We start from the raw sequence: 12,105 nt of genomic DNA, 5'->3' as shown, positions 1-12,105 counted from the left end.
TGGACTGTGGGTGTATTTAAATGGAATGCTCTCAGCCTGGACACATGGGGAAGGGCCTAGGTCCTGCCCTTGATGAGATGACAGACTCTGGAGATCCCCCCATGGAGGGCCTTACCCTCCCTGGGGAATAATGTGGAGATTGGGCTGGGGGTTGGGGGGGGTTGTAGGGACAAGGGAGGAGGGATGGGAGAGGGAGCTGGAATTGACATGTGAAGCATGCATGTTTCTAATTTAAATAAAAACATATATTGAGAAAAAAGAAAACATAATAAATGTGACTTAATGCTGGTAGGCTGAAGGGACACTCCAAAGAGAATAAGATGCAGTTAGAGGACCAGTGTTTCATGTGCCATTTATGAAAAGAATCACTGTGATAATATGTAGGTGACTATACATATTGTGATAGGCAGGAAAATGGCACTTTAAACATGTCCATGCACTAATTTTGTGAATTTGACATACTGAAAATCCTTTGCAGTCATGACTAAGGTTACAGACATCAAGATGAGAAAATGGGCAAGAATTATCTAGGAAGACTCACTCTGATGACAAAAATCTTTAGAAATGGAGAACAGCAATGGTCCGAACATCTTTAACCAGAGTGGTGGGAGGGATGCTTGGAAGTTGAAGGAAGAGACCATGAACCCAAAACAGTGTTAACTCTTGTTTTTAAAAGGTGTATTTATTTTTATTTAATGTGTGTGAGTTTTGCTTGCATGTAGTCACATGCACCTTGTGTGTCGTACCTAAGGAGCCCCTGAAACTGGGAGATACAAATGGTTGTGAGCTGCCATGTAAGTTCTCTGGAAGAGCAGTATGTGCTTTTAACTGTTGAGCCATCTTCCCAGGCCCCACACATGTAGTAAATCCTGGAAGCTGGAAAAATCAAGAATCAGAATGATTCTTCTCCAGAGCCCTGGGCTTGAGGTGAGTCCTACAGACAGCCTGGTGAGAAACTCGGGAGACATGTGAGACTCACACCAAACATCTAACTTGGAGCTATGAGAAATCCCTGGTACTTTATCCCCTATCCAAACAGTCCTTTGTACTCTAGCAATAACAAATTAGCATACCCTGGGTGGATCCACACCATAGCCAGAGTTTTCAAAAAGCTTGCTCTGCTGTACTCTGAGTGTCCTTTGCTTACATGGCTTGCACATGTATTTTATTATTTTAGCATGTGTGTGGTGTATTCTTGTGTACGTGTTTGTGTGTGTGTGCAAGTCACTTGCAAGCACATGCATGTGGGGGTCAGACATTAGCGTTGGGTGTCTTCCTGCATTGCTTTCCTTATTGTTATGAAACCGTATCCCTCACTGAGCCTGGACCTCACTGATACAGCAAAACTAGCTGACCAGTGAGCTCCAAGGAGCTTGCTGTCTCTGTCTCTTTAGTGCCATGATTGTTGGAGTGTGCCACCATGCCTGGCATTTCATATGCTTGTTGGGTATCTGAATTCAGGGCATCATGCTTGCAGAACTTTTCCTCCTGAGCCATCCCTCCAGACCCTGACTTGCTAAATTTTTATAACTCCACCAAGTGGGTACTATCATCATCCCTGTTTTATGATGTAAATCTGAAAGAGGTTGAGGGAATTGTTGGAGACTACAGAGCTGATGAGAAACAGATGAAGGGTCTGAATTCATTTCGCCCATTATGATATATGGAGAGATACTCTTATGTAAAGTCAAAATTGTTTGTTTCTTTATGTGAGTACAAGTGTTCGCGCACCTCGCTGTGTATGTGGAGGACAATTTTGGGTACTGTTTGTCACATTTCTACCTTGTTTGAGGTAGAGTATTTTTGTTGTTTTTCTGATGTAAATGCCAATTCCAGGCTGGCGAGCCTGTGAGCTTCTAGGGTTCTTTAGTCTGCTTCCCTCATTTTGCTGTAGAAATACTGTGGTTACAGGTACAAGCAACCACTCCTAGATTTATGTGAGTTCTGGGGATTTGAACTCAGGTCTTCCTGCTTGTCTGAGAAGCACTTTAAGTACTAAGCCATCTAGAGTCAAAGTTCTTACTTTCCTGTCTCAGACCCAGGGATGACTAGGGATAAAGTCTGCGTCTAAGAAACTCATATGGAAGAGATGTCTGTGAGAGCCTGGACTGTGGCAGCTCTTTAGGGCAGCATGCTTTAGGACTCAAGACATCTTTCTTCCTCTCATAAATTGTCTAAAGGGCATAGGCTTTGGAGCTTGGAGCAGCATCTCTCCTCATATAACCAATTACAGAACTAATTGGGAACTGTTTTTATCTGTTCATTAAGGTAGATATAATTAAAGCAACATTCTGTTAAGCTGCTTTGAGTGTGGGCTTTAAAGTAATAATTACTACTTTTATTTCTTCGAGACTCTTTCTAATTTGTCTTGGCTCCACCACAGCCTCTCTCAAGCGCTCTTATTCTCCATGAGAAAGACTTCCACTTCTTGGCCCAGCGTCCTTAGCTTTCTAGGCATCTCCCAGTTTTCCACTTGAAGGTTCGAACTTGAAAAGGCCCTTACAGGCTCCCATCAAGAGGCACTGTTTGGGGGATGGGGTTTGCTGAAACTTTCAGAGGTGGGATCTTGTTGGAAGAACTGTATTTCTGGGGTTGCCCCTGGAAAACTATATCCATCTCTGCTTCCAGACAATCTTGCTACTCCCTGTTTGTTTTCCAGAAGTGACGAGCCACTGAGAGCTCCTGCTGCCATGGGCTGACCTAATGCCATGCCTTTCCTACCATGATGGAGTCTACAAGCCCAAATAAATCTCCCCCAAGTGGATTCTGTTAGGGATATTGTCACAGTGAGGACAAAAAGTGAGTGACATGGCCTGGTTCCTTTCTTTTGTATGTCTCATTGCACTCACCATCAATGGTGAATTTCTCACTGAAGTCAGAGCCTCTCACCCAATCTCATGTTTACTCAGTGCCCCAAACAACACCTGCACATGAACATCAGTGCACTGATGAGAGATACAGCTGGGCTTTGGTTCATACTGACACTGTTGGAACCACACATGCATTACTATGATTTTCATTTTTTTACTCATACTTTCTACTTGCTTCTCCAATTCTCAAACTGTGCACAAGCATACAGGTACAAGTAGGCATGGGCCCCCATGTCCACCTGTGCACGTGTACACAGAATGAGTGGCATTTTCTCTAGCATCCTTCTGTTCTTTAAGCTACTTACCCTAGGCCCTCATAATCCAGCTTCTGCATTGGTCTATGGAAAAGGGAAGGGGTTTCCCTGCTTCCTCTAAACAAAGGTGCAATGACCTATGGATCAGGCCACTTCTCAGGGTTCCTGTGCTGCACCCACATTATACCAGTGACCAGCACCTGGAGGGACACTTCCTTTGCACAGAAACTCACTGTCTGTAGCTGTGGTCTTCACCCCTCTTCCTTCTCCTCTCTGTCTCATTCTTCTACTGTACTCCAGAGGGATGAATCTCAGATTGGACATTCTCTCTGTCTAGGCTGAGGAGTGCTATGCAGTTAGCACAAGGGTATTAGCATGATTCTAAAGGGGGCTTTGTCTCTGGCCCATGGCCTTCTGGAGCAACCTTGGGTGGCTCATTGCACAACGGACTGTGAAATCTATGAGTTGGAGTGGAAGACCTTTGACCTTGGAAACTGGGCTTTTGGAATCAGAACTAGCCAGTGGAGATTTTCTCTGGTATCTTTGTTCCTAGCTTGTTTCTGCTGCTCCTCCTACCAGTTCATGTCCTCTATCAACTTTTGCCCTGGACCCTGCCCCTTCCCAGTTTCTATGGTCTGCTCCACCTACTGCCTGAACCAATGGAAAAGCAGAAGAGGCCTGTGAGAGAGGGGATGGGGTGGGAAAGCTTTCACACCTCTGGGCAGCATTGCAACAATCCAGAGCTCCAGGCAATAACACTTGGCTTTCTGTCTCCTTGAGATGCTAGGACGTCCAGAGGGTGTCCAGGTCTTTATGTGAGCTGACCCTTCAGCTTGTCTCCTTGTATTTACTCCTCCATTTCTTCCAGGCACTTTGGTCCATACCCTAATACCACCACTGTCCCCTGCCCCATCCCAGCAGATCTGTGCCTCTATTCTACCAACACAATGGTTCAGTGTTTGGATTTTTGACCTCATACCTGTGACTTAACTTTTTAAACTGTCATTTCATCTTCTCTAAAATGGGATTCTTAGTCCTTTCTCCCAAAGTTGGAAGGATAGCAAAGTAAGTGACTTGCACATGTTTTCTGAGTGTCAATAGTTTGATGGGCACCCAGTTGGATGCTAGGGCGATAGCAATGATTAAGACCGAGTCTTGGGGCTGGGCCTGGATTAGTTGCCCACTGAATAAGCAGAAGGACTGGGCTTGAGCTGCGGTATCCACACAACAAAGCTGGCATGACAGCCTGTGTTTGTAATCCCAGAGCTGAGAAGTTGGAGTCAGGGGACCTCTGGAGCCTGCTGGTCAGATAATCTAGCCAACTTGGAGAGCTCTATGTTTAATGAGAGACCCTGTCTCATAAAAACAAAGACGGTGTTCAATGGAGGAAAACACTGGATGCTGACCTCTGGCTTCCACAGTCATGTGCACCGCCACATGTACCCCCTTGCCCCATATGCATACAAACACACACACCATGAGTGGAAGGACCAACAAACTCAAGCAGAGACAGACTGATTTCTAAAATACACTGAGATACCCCTAGCAAAGACACAGAGCCAGGAATTCCACCAGCATTGTATGGTGCTGTAAAGTAAGTAGATGGGAAACAGTGATGGCAACTGAAGGCATTGGGCTGGGGCGAGGCTCTCCTCATGGAGCAGACAGCAAAGGGCTGTTTCAGACTGCACCACCCAGAATCCTGGAGGATGAACCTTTGTGACCCCTGCTTGTGATGACCAGGCCTGTCACCAGTCCCCATACTGAGCAATAGCAAGGACCCCTCTGGACGCTGTGGACACTAACCATCCCAGCTCCTTGCAAGCCCAGGATTCCATGAATCTTGGTCTGTGACTTGAACTGGGGCACAGAGTCCATTTCCCTGCAGCTGGAGGAGGGATGAAAAACATACAGTGTGTTCTCCCTCTCCAAGCATTTAAAAAGCAGTAATAAATAGATGAGCGCCTGGGAGGTGTGATTGATTTGTTTTATGAATCACAGAAGAGGCCATAACTCACGGGAGATTAAGGTTGAAGCAAGTTGTACGGTTCTTGCTTTACATGTGGAGATTAATGACTTATCACATAAGGCCCCACCGTTAACCTGGCTCACCCACAGAGAGTTTAATAGCAGGGCCATACAGGCTGGCTTGTAATAGGTGAACAAATGAATGCTGCCTGCATGTGTGTGCCCCCATTCTCACCAAAGGGGCTGAAGGGGCCTGTTTGGAGTTGTAAAGGTTTGGGAAGCTGGAGTGATTTCTCTTGGGAGAGGGAACAGGAATTTCTTTATGAATTCCCATGGACTTTGCAATGGAGGCTAAAGGATGATTCCGCTTCTGTTATGAACTCAGCACTTCCTGAATGGGCCACGTCCTGCACCTATGGCTTGCAGTGGTTCTCTACCTTCCTGAGGCTGTGGCCCTTTAAAACAGTTCCTCATAAAATTATTTTTGTTGCTACTTCATAACTATAACTTTGCTACTGTTACGAATCATAAATATCTGATATGCAACCTCTGTGAAAGGGTCATTTGATCCCTAAAAGGGTCAAGACCCATAAGTTGAGAACCACTTCTTTACAGCCTCACACTGAACTCTCACAGCAATCCTTTGAGGTATGGATCATTGAACCCATTTTACAGTTGAGAAACAGGGCTGGAGGCTACAGAGAGTTGTGGAAGGGATTGGTGTTGTTGGGCCTGGGTTGGAATCCTAGGTCCATGTTTCCTTCTTCATTTATACTTACTGCCCGGAAGTGCTAGGTGATGTGGCAGCTGTAAATGTAAGATACAGACCCTTGCAAGGGTTCTCTATAGGATCATGGCATCTGGCACTTACTAGGTACTTATTTAGAAGTCATCCAGGTGACTGTAAGGTGCAAGAAGGGACAGGAGAAGAAAAAGTCAGCACGAGCATTGTGGACAAGGGCCCTATGTGGACCTGCAGAGCCATCCCTGGGGTTTCAGTGGGTTGGTTAGGAGGAATACATTCAAGCTGGGAAAGAGGTTGGAATCTAGCTAGACTCCGCCATGATGCAAAGTCTCAGGCTGAGAGTGCTGGATGATGTGATTTTGCTGGATATACAGTGTAATCAAGGGAATTCAGGCCAACAACCATAGCTACAGACTCAATCCCTTCTCCCCTGGTGTCTGTGCTGACCATGGTGGCAGCTTTTTCTGAATGGGGCTGAAGTCACTTGTGTTGCTTGTAGATGTAGCACCCAGTGGGGCCACAGGAAGGAATTTCTTTGACATCCCTTGCCTTAGCCCACTTATCAATCTTTACATCTCAGATCTGCTTCTGCCCCCACTATCCACATTTTGCCCGAATCATGAAAGTCTAGGGTTACAGTCCCAGCTGCTGGCACATGTCCAGGTGGAACCACAAACTTGATGTCCACCTTCTTTCTGGTCTTTGCATCCACAGAGAAGACCATAGCTTTTTACTGCTCCTCAACCTTTACCAGAGTCTCCTGGAATCAAGATAGATGAATACCCTGAAGCTGGGCTCACTGGACCCTAGCAGGAAGGATAGGAACCCCCTTTGTAGTTTGATGGCTTGACCTCTGGAGCATTTAAGATTTCGTCACCTTCTCACAGTGAGAGCCGTAAACTTTACATTTATTGTTTGAACACTACACACTGGGCCACATTTGTCGTACTTCCCGCGTGAGGTGCTTTATCCATCAAATATACTCATCCCTCATCTCACACCCAGGGTGGCATTCTCCTCCTTGTTTGCTTTATTTCTGCAGAGCAACAACAAGGTTCCTGCTCCCTCCACTACCACCCATACTTTTTGCTGACTCAGAATCTTGCTATGTAGTTTAGGCTTGCCTCAACCTTGTGATTCTTCTGCTCAAAACTCCTGAGCACTGGTGTATGCTACTATACCTTATTCATTTATCTGCTTCTTTCTCCTCTTAGTAAAAATAAGCACATAGGGAAAGGATTGTTGTTGTTATTATTATTATTATTATTATTATTATTGTCTGATGCATTTACTGCTTTGTAAATAGCACAGGACACACAGTAGGTGCTTAGTGGAGTTGATCAGTGAGTTTATACAAGCCTTCAGAGATCTGGGCCTCCTACCCTAGAGCTCTTGCTCTGTCCTAGTCTGACTCATGGACTCTGATCCTCAGGGCAACTCACCAGGAGCTCATTGGCCCCTGACTTGGCTGCTCAACTTTGCTCCCTGGATTCTATCTTGGCCTCTGGCCCAGACTTTCCAGGAAATCTAAACCCAGATATCCCTAGTCTTGACTTTGTTACTCCCAATTTATCTCTGAAACCTCATGGGGCTCTTCTCCTCGTGGGGTCCCAGTCACACTGATGGGCCAGTCTTAGTGGATATGAAGTCAGTCTTGAGGCCATTCCGCAGGTCTTCTGTTGGACAGTCAGTCATTGCAGAGTTGGATTATCTAAGTTTCTGATAGACTTTAGCTCTCCAGAAAAATGATGGGCTGTGGGTAATGGCCTGGGAGCTTGATAGAACTTCATTTCCAGCAGTTGGAAGCTGTGTGATGAAAGCTGGATATGACAAACTCTTTATAGTTAACAGTGTCAGTGCCCAAACTTGATTCCCCAGATCCATCACTATTTGTGGATACAGGAGCCTCTGTGGCTATAGTACCTGGGTATGAAATTCTAAGCTGAAAGTGAGGACTGGGAACAGGGTTTATATTCCTCAGTTCTGCTCTTCTCCAATTGGGATCACTCTGAGATGTGATTGACACTGGGGGACATGTCCTTATCCTCCCATTGTGGGTATTCACTTGGCTGGGTTCGCTTCTGGGCCACCACTTCTCACAAATCCATTACTTCTTCCTGGAATGCTTTCAAGAAGAGGTGGTGTTGCTGCTCTCCCCCTCCCTCCCTCCCTCCCTCCCTCTCTTTGGGTGTGCGTGTATGTGTGACAAATCATACTTAGTGCATATAATGCAAACTTCCTGGCCAATCATCTTAAAGCAAACCAAAGTCAAGGAAGCTAAATATAAGCATTAGCCCAAAGGAGTTTAAAGAGACAAGATTATTAAATGCAATGCATGGCCTAGGATGGGATCTTGAACCAGGAAGAACAAACAGCTTATAAAAGACTTTTGTTACCACAACTGACAAAACTTGAGTATGTGCTTTGTATAGGTGGAATGGCATTGTAACTGCGTTAAATGTACTGATTCTGACTATCATACTGCGACTGTGTTAAAGAAGGTCCCCATTCCTAGGACATGAACATCAAAACGTTTAGTGGTAGAGATGTGTGACATCTCTTGTTTTCTTTCTCATTTCTTTATAATCATCAGAGTCTGGGGTGAAGGAAACAGGGAAATGATAGAGTCAAACAAATTGGGCAGAGTGTCACAATTGGGGAGCCTAGATAAACATATATGGAAGCAGCCTGTGATGTGGCTTCTATTCCTCTTTAAATTCCAAATTACCTAAGAAAGAAAGGATCTTTGGTCTCTGTGCCTGCTTGGAGGAACCAAGCCTAAGGGACCCCTGAGCCTCAGTTTCCTCAGTTGCTAAAAGCAGGTCATGTCTTCACTCTACCAAGTGAGGATTAAAGCAGCAAACATCTGAGCAAGGCTTGGGTCAGAGACCGCTTGCAGTCCTGCATTTTGGACACAGGGTCTGGGATGCCACAGTTTGCTAGATACAAACTGCAGGGCCTCAGAGGAGCACTTTGCAGACTCGGTGTTATCTCTCTTGCAGCCAATGCTCTGCTCGCTCCCTCCCTGACTCGGCTTGTCTTTGTACAGAATCCGTCCCAGTCTGCAGCTGTGGTCAGTGATTTTTGTAGATTAAAAGAAAACCCGGGGGCGGGGGAGGGGGAGTTTCCTGGGGAGATCAAAGAGTCAGCCTAACATAAAAGAAATCTTATAAAACTATATATATTAGGAACAAAACAAAACAAAAACCCCCAGCCCGGGAGCATGACCCATATGTCAGAGCCAATAAGTCCAAGAGCCTGCGATCTGCTCTATAGAGCTGCCAACCCGGGCAGGAATGCCACTCTGTCCACATAAGCAGCCGCATAAAAGGGAGATTTTTATGGAGTTTGGCATAAGGATGAGGCAGAATTCCTATGTCCAAGGCTTTCTAGGAACTTATGCAGTTTATTTCACCTCTACTTTTTAAAAAGTGGTTTATGAAGTTATAATTGATATTAAAAATACACAGATTTAATTAAAAATACACAGATTTAATGTATAGAATTTGATGAGTTTGCAGAGGCCTGAGCCCAGCATCCCATCACTGATCAAGGTAATACATACAGTCACCATTCCAAAAGTTCCTTGTGCTCTATCACTCCTTCCCCATTTCTTTGTGTGATAGGAACAATTAAGATGAAGATTTTTCCCTCTAGAATGTTTAAGTGCAGAGTACTGTATTGTTAACCACAGAAGTAGTGCTGTGTCCTTGTCCTGTCCCGTGTGTCACCCCTGCTTCACTAGAACTGGTTCTATTATTTGTATATCTGAAACATTTAGTCCTATTCTCCTCTCCCTTGCCCCTAGCCTATGGTGACCACTATTCTACTTTTTGTGTCTCTAAGTCTGACTATTTTAAATATGTCATGTAAGTGGAGTCAGGCACATACGTTTATTCTGTGACTCTTGTTTCACTCAGTATAGTGCTCCAGTGATACTCATGTTACCTCAAATAGCAGGTTCCCTTCCTCTTTTAAAGACAGAGTAAGACTCCACTGTGTGGATGATGGCTCTCTGGATCATGTGCAAAAATTCTTCCTAATTTGTGTAAGTCTTTGAGGGGCTAACAGACAAGCAGTGACCCTACATCCTAGATTCTTCTTTGTGAGCATCAAATATTGTTACCAACCTCTTTGGTTTAGAATTCTTTCTTTCTTTTTCTTTCTTTTTTTCTTTTTTCTTTTGGTTTTTCAAAGACAGGGTTTCTCTGTATTGTTTTGGAGCCTGTCCTGAAACTTGCTCGGTAGACCAGGCTGGTGCTAACTCACGGAGATCTGCCTGCCTCTGCCTCCCAAGTGCTGGGATTAAAGGCATGTACCACCAATGCCTGGCTTGGTTTAGGTTTACCTTCTTGTACCCTATCGGTCATGTTTCAGATGCCTGAGCTGAACATCTGTAGGATGGGACAGTGCTTGTTGTCCTTTGACTGTCAGCCAGGTGGAACAGAACTTGGGGGAGTGGAGGCAGGAGGATACAGAGGTTGGGTGTTGTGTTGAGTTCTAGTCTTAGACAGAGTGCGATTCTGTCTTAAAAAAGCAGCAAACAAAAATTACCCTAAGTAGATGCCATTAGACTTTCCCCGAGAGAGGAAAACTTGTTTGAAGTGTGTGCTTTTGGTGAGGGCAGAATCTTCTTTAACCCATGGAAACTACCAGGGTTAAATAAGATCCCAATATTTGTTATGGCAGAGTGCAAAGGTGGGGAGGCTAAAACGAGGGGCATTTTAAGGCTGCCATTATAATTAGCCCCCATCCCATGTGGGTAGAACTTTCCTCATGGAACTAATGTCCTTCTAAGAAGTCCCAGGAGGACATTGTCCATCTCAGTCCTTGGTCACATGAGAGTACAACCAGAATATGACTTCCAGTGACCAAGAAGTATATGTCTTCAGACACCAGATCCATTGGTGCCCCAGTGTTGGACTTCTTAGACTCCAGGACTGAGAGAAGTTAAGTGTATTTGCTTAAGTCACTCAGTCTAGGGTGCTCCGTTACAGCAGAGTAAACTAAGCAAGTTAGCCATTCTATGAGTTGAGACGTGGTCATCCTGAGGAATCAAAGAGATCTCCAAAGCTTTGCAAGTCCTAGTTACTCTGTTACCTATTCTGTTAGTGACCTCTGAGTCAGTAGCTAGCTGTCTACCCATTGTAGTTGTGAACAGTCTATCCTGGGCTTCCCTGATTTCTTAGCCTTCTTCCATCTGCCCTGGCACCCTCCTTCTGGGATCTGCACTCAATGGCTTCCCTAGCCTGGGTGTTTCCCAAGGGTGGGCTGTCTCAGTCATCCATGTCATCCTGACCTCCAGCACTGGGTGTGACTTATCATTGGTACCCAATGAATATCTGATAAATGAAAATGAGGCAGTGATCACAGACAAGATGTGGTTGCTTCATCCGTATGGACAAGATGATGGGCTGGGACCTGCTATAATTTCACTGAAGTGCAGATTCAGCTAAATGTTCCACAGGCAATGAGGACATCTAGCATGATCTAGTTAATTTTATTTGTGGTGGCAATTATAATAATGATGATAGTAAAATTCCTCACCCCCAAATATTCTGAATTGGGTTGCCAGAAGACCTGGATATTGCCAGTTTCCCATTTTGCTTTGGATAAGGTGTTGATCTCCCCTCTCCCTCCCCCCAATGCTGGTTCAGAGGGATCTTGGAGCTTCAAACCAGTCAGGAGGTAGTTCTCTTCTTTATTTAGGTAATGGATTAGCTGGGGGGGGGGACTGAAGAGGAACATGAAGCTGAATTCCTTTATCATACAGGCATCTGCTCTTTGTGTAGTTTTGCATAACACTCTAATCTCAGGGTTCATACCTGTGAAGTGGGAATAACTACCAACCACAACACATCACTCATACTGTTAAGGAATTAAAGGGAAGATTCAGAGACAGGAAGCTCAGGCCAATGGGAGAGAGGGAAATTCAGCAAACACTTCACTTCCCAATGCCTGTATCTGGGCAGGACTCAGCACAAGGTCCACCTTACAGATGGAACATCCACCCTGCACATGGGTAGCACAGTATGCTCTTGGCTCCTACAGCCCCTGGGCTGTGCAGGTCCTGGCGCAGTCTCTGGAGCCCTGTTGGCAGCCGATGACGAAATGGCTCTTTGGTCGTAGAGTCCTGCCACATGTAAATTAAGCTGCCAGTGCATGGTAGTCACAGGAAATAGAAAATGATAGCTTTTGGGGAGGTGGCAGCTAAATAGCAGATGCAAAGGGCACAGGCTTTGGACACTTTACAGAAACATGTACTTTT

Source organism: Mesocricetus auratus, unplaced genomic scaffold, assembly GCF_017639785.1.
Source record: "Mesocricetus auratus isolate SY011 unplaced genomic scaffold, BCM_Maur_2.0 Super-Scaffold_100028, whole genome shotgun sequence".
Taxonomy (NCBI): Eukaryota; Metazoa; Chordata; class Mammalia; order Rodentia; family Cricetidae; genus Mesocricetus; species Mesocricetus auratus.
The sequence above is the reverse complement of the archived record's forward strand: the minus strand, read 5'-3'. Positions refer to the sequence as shown.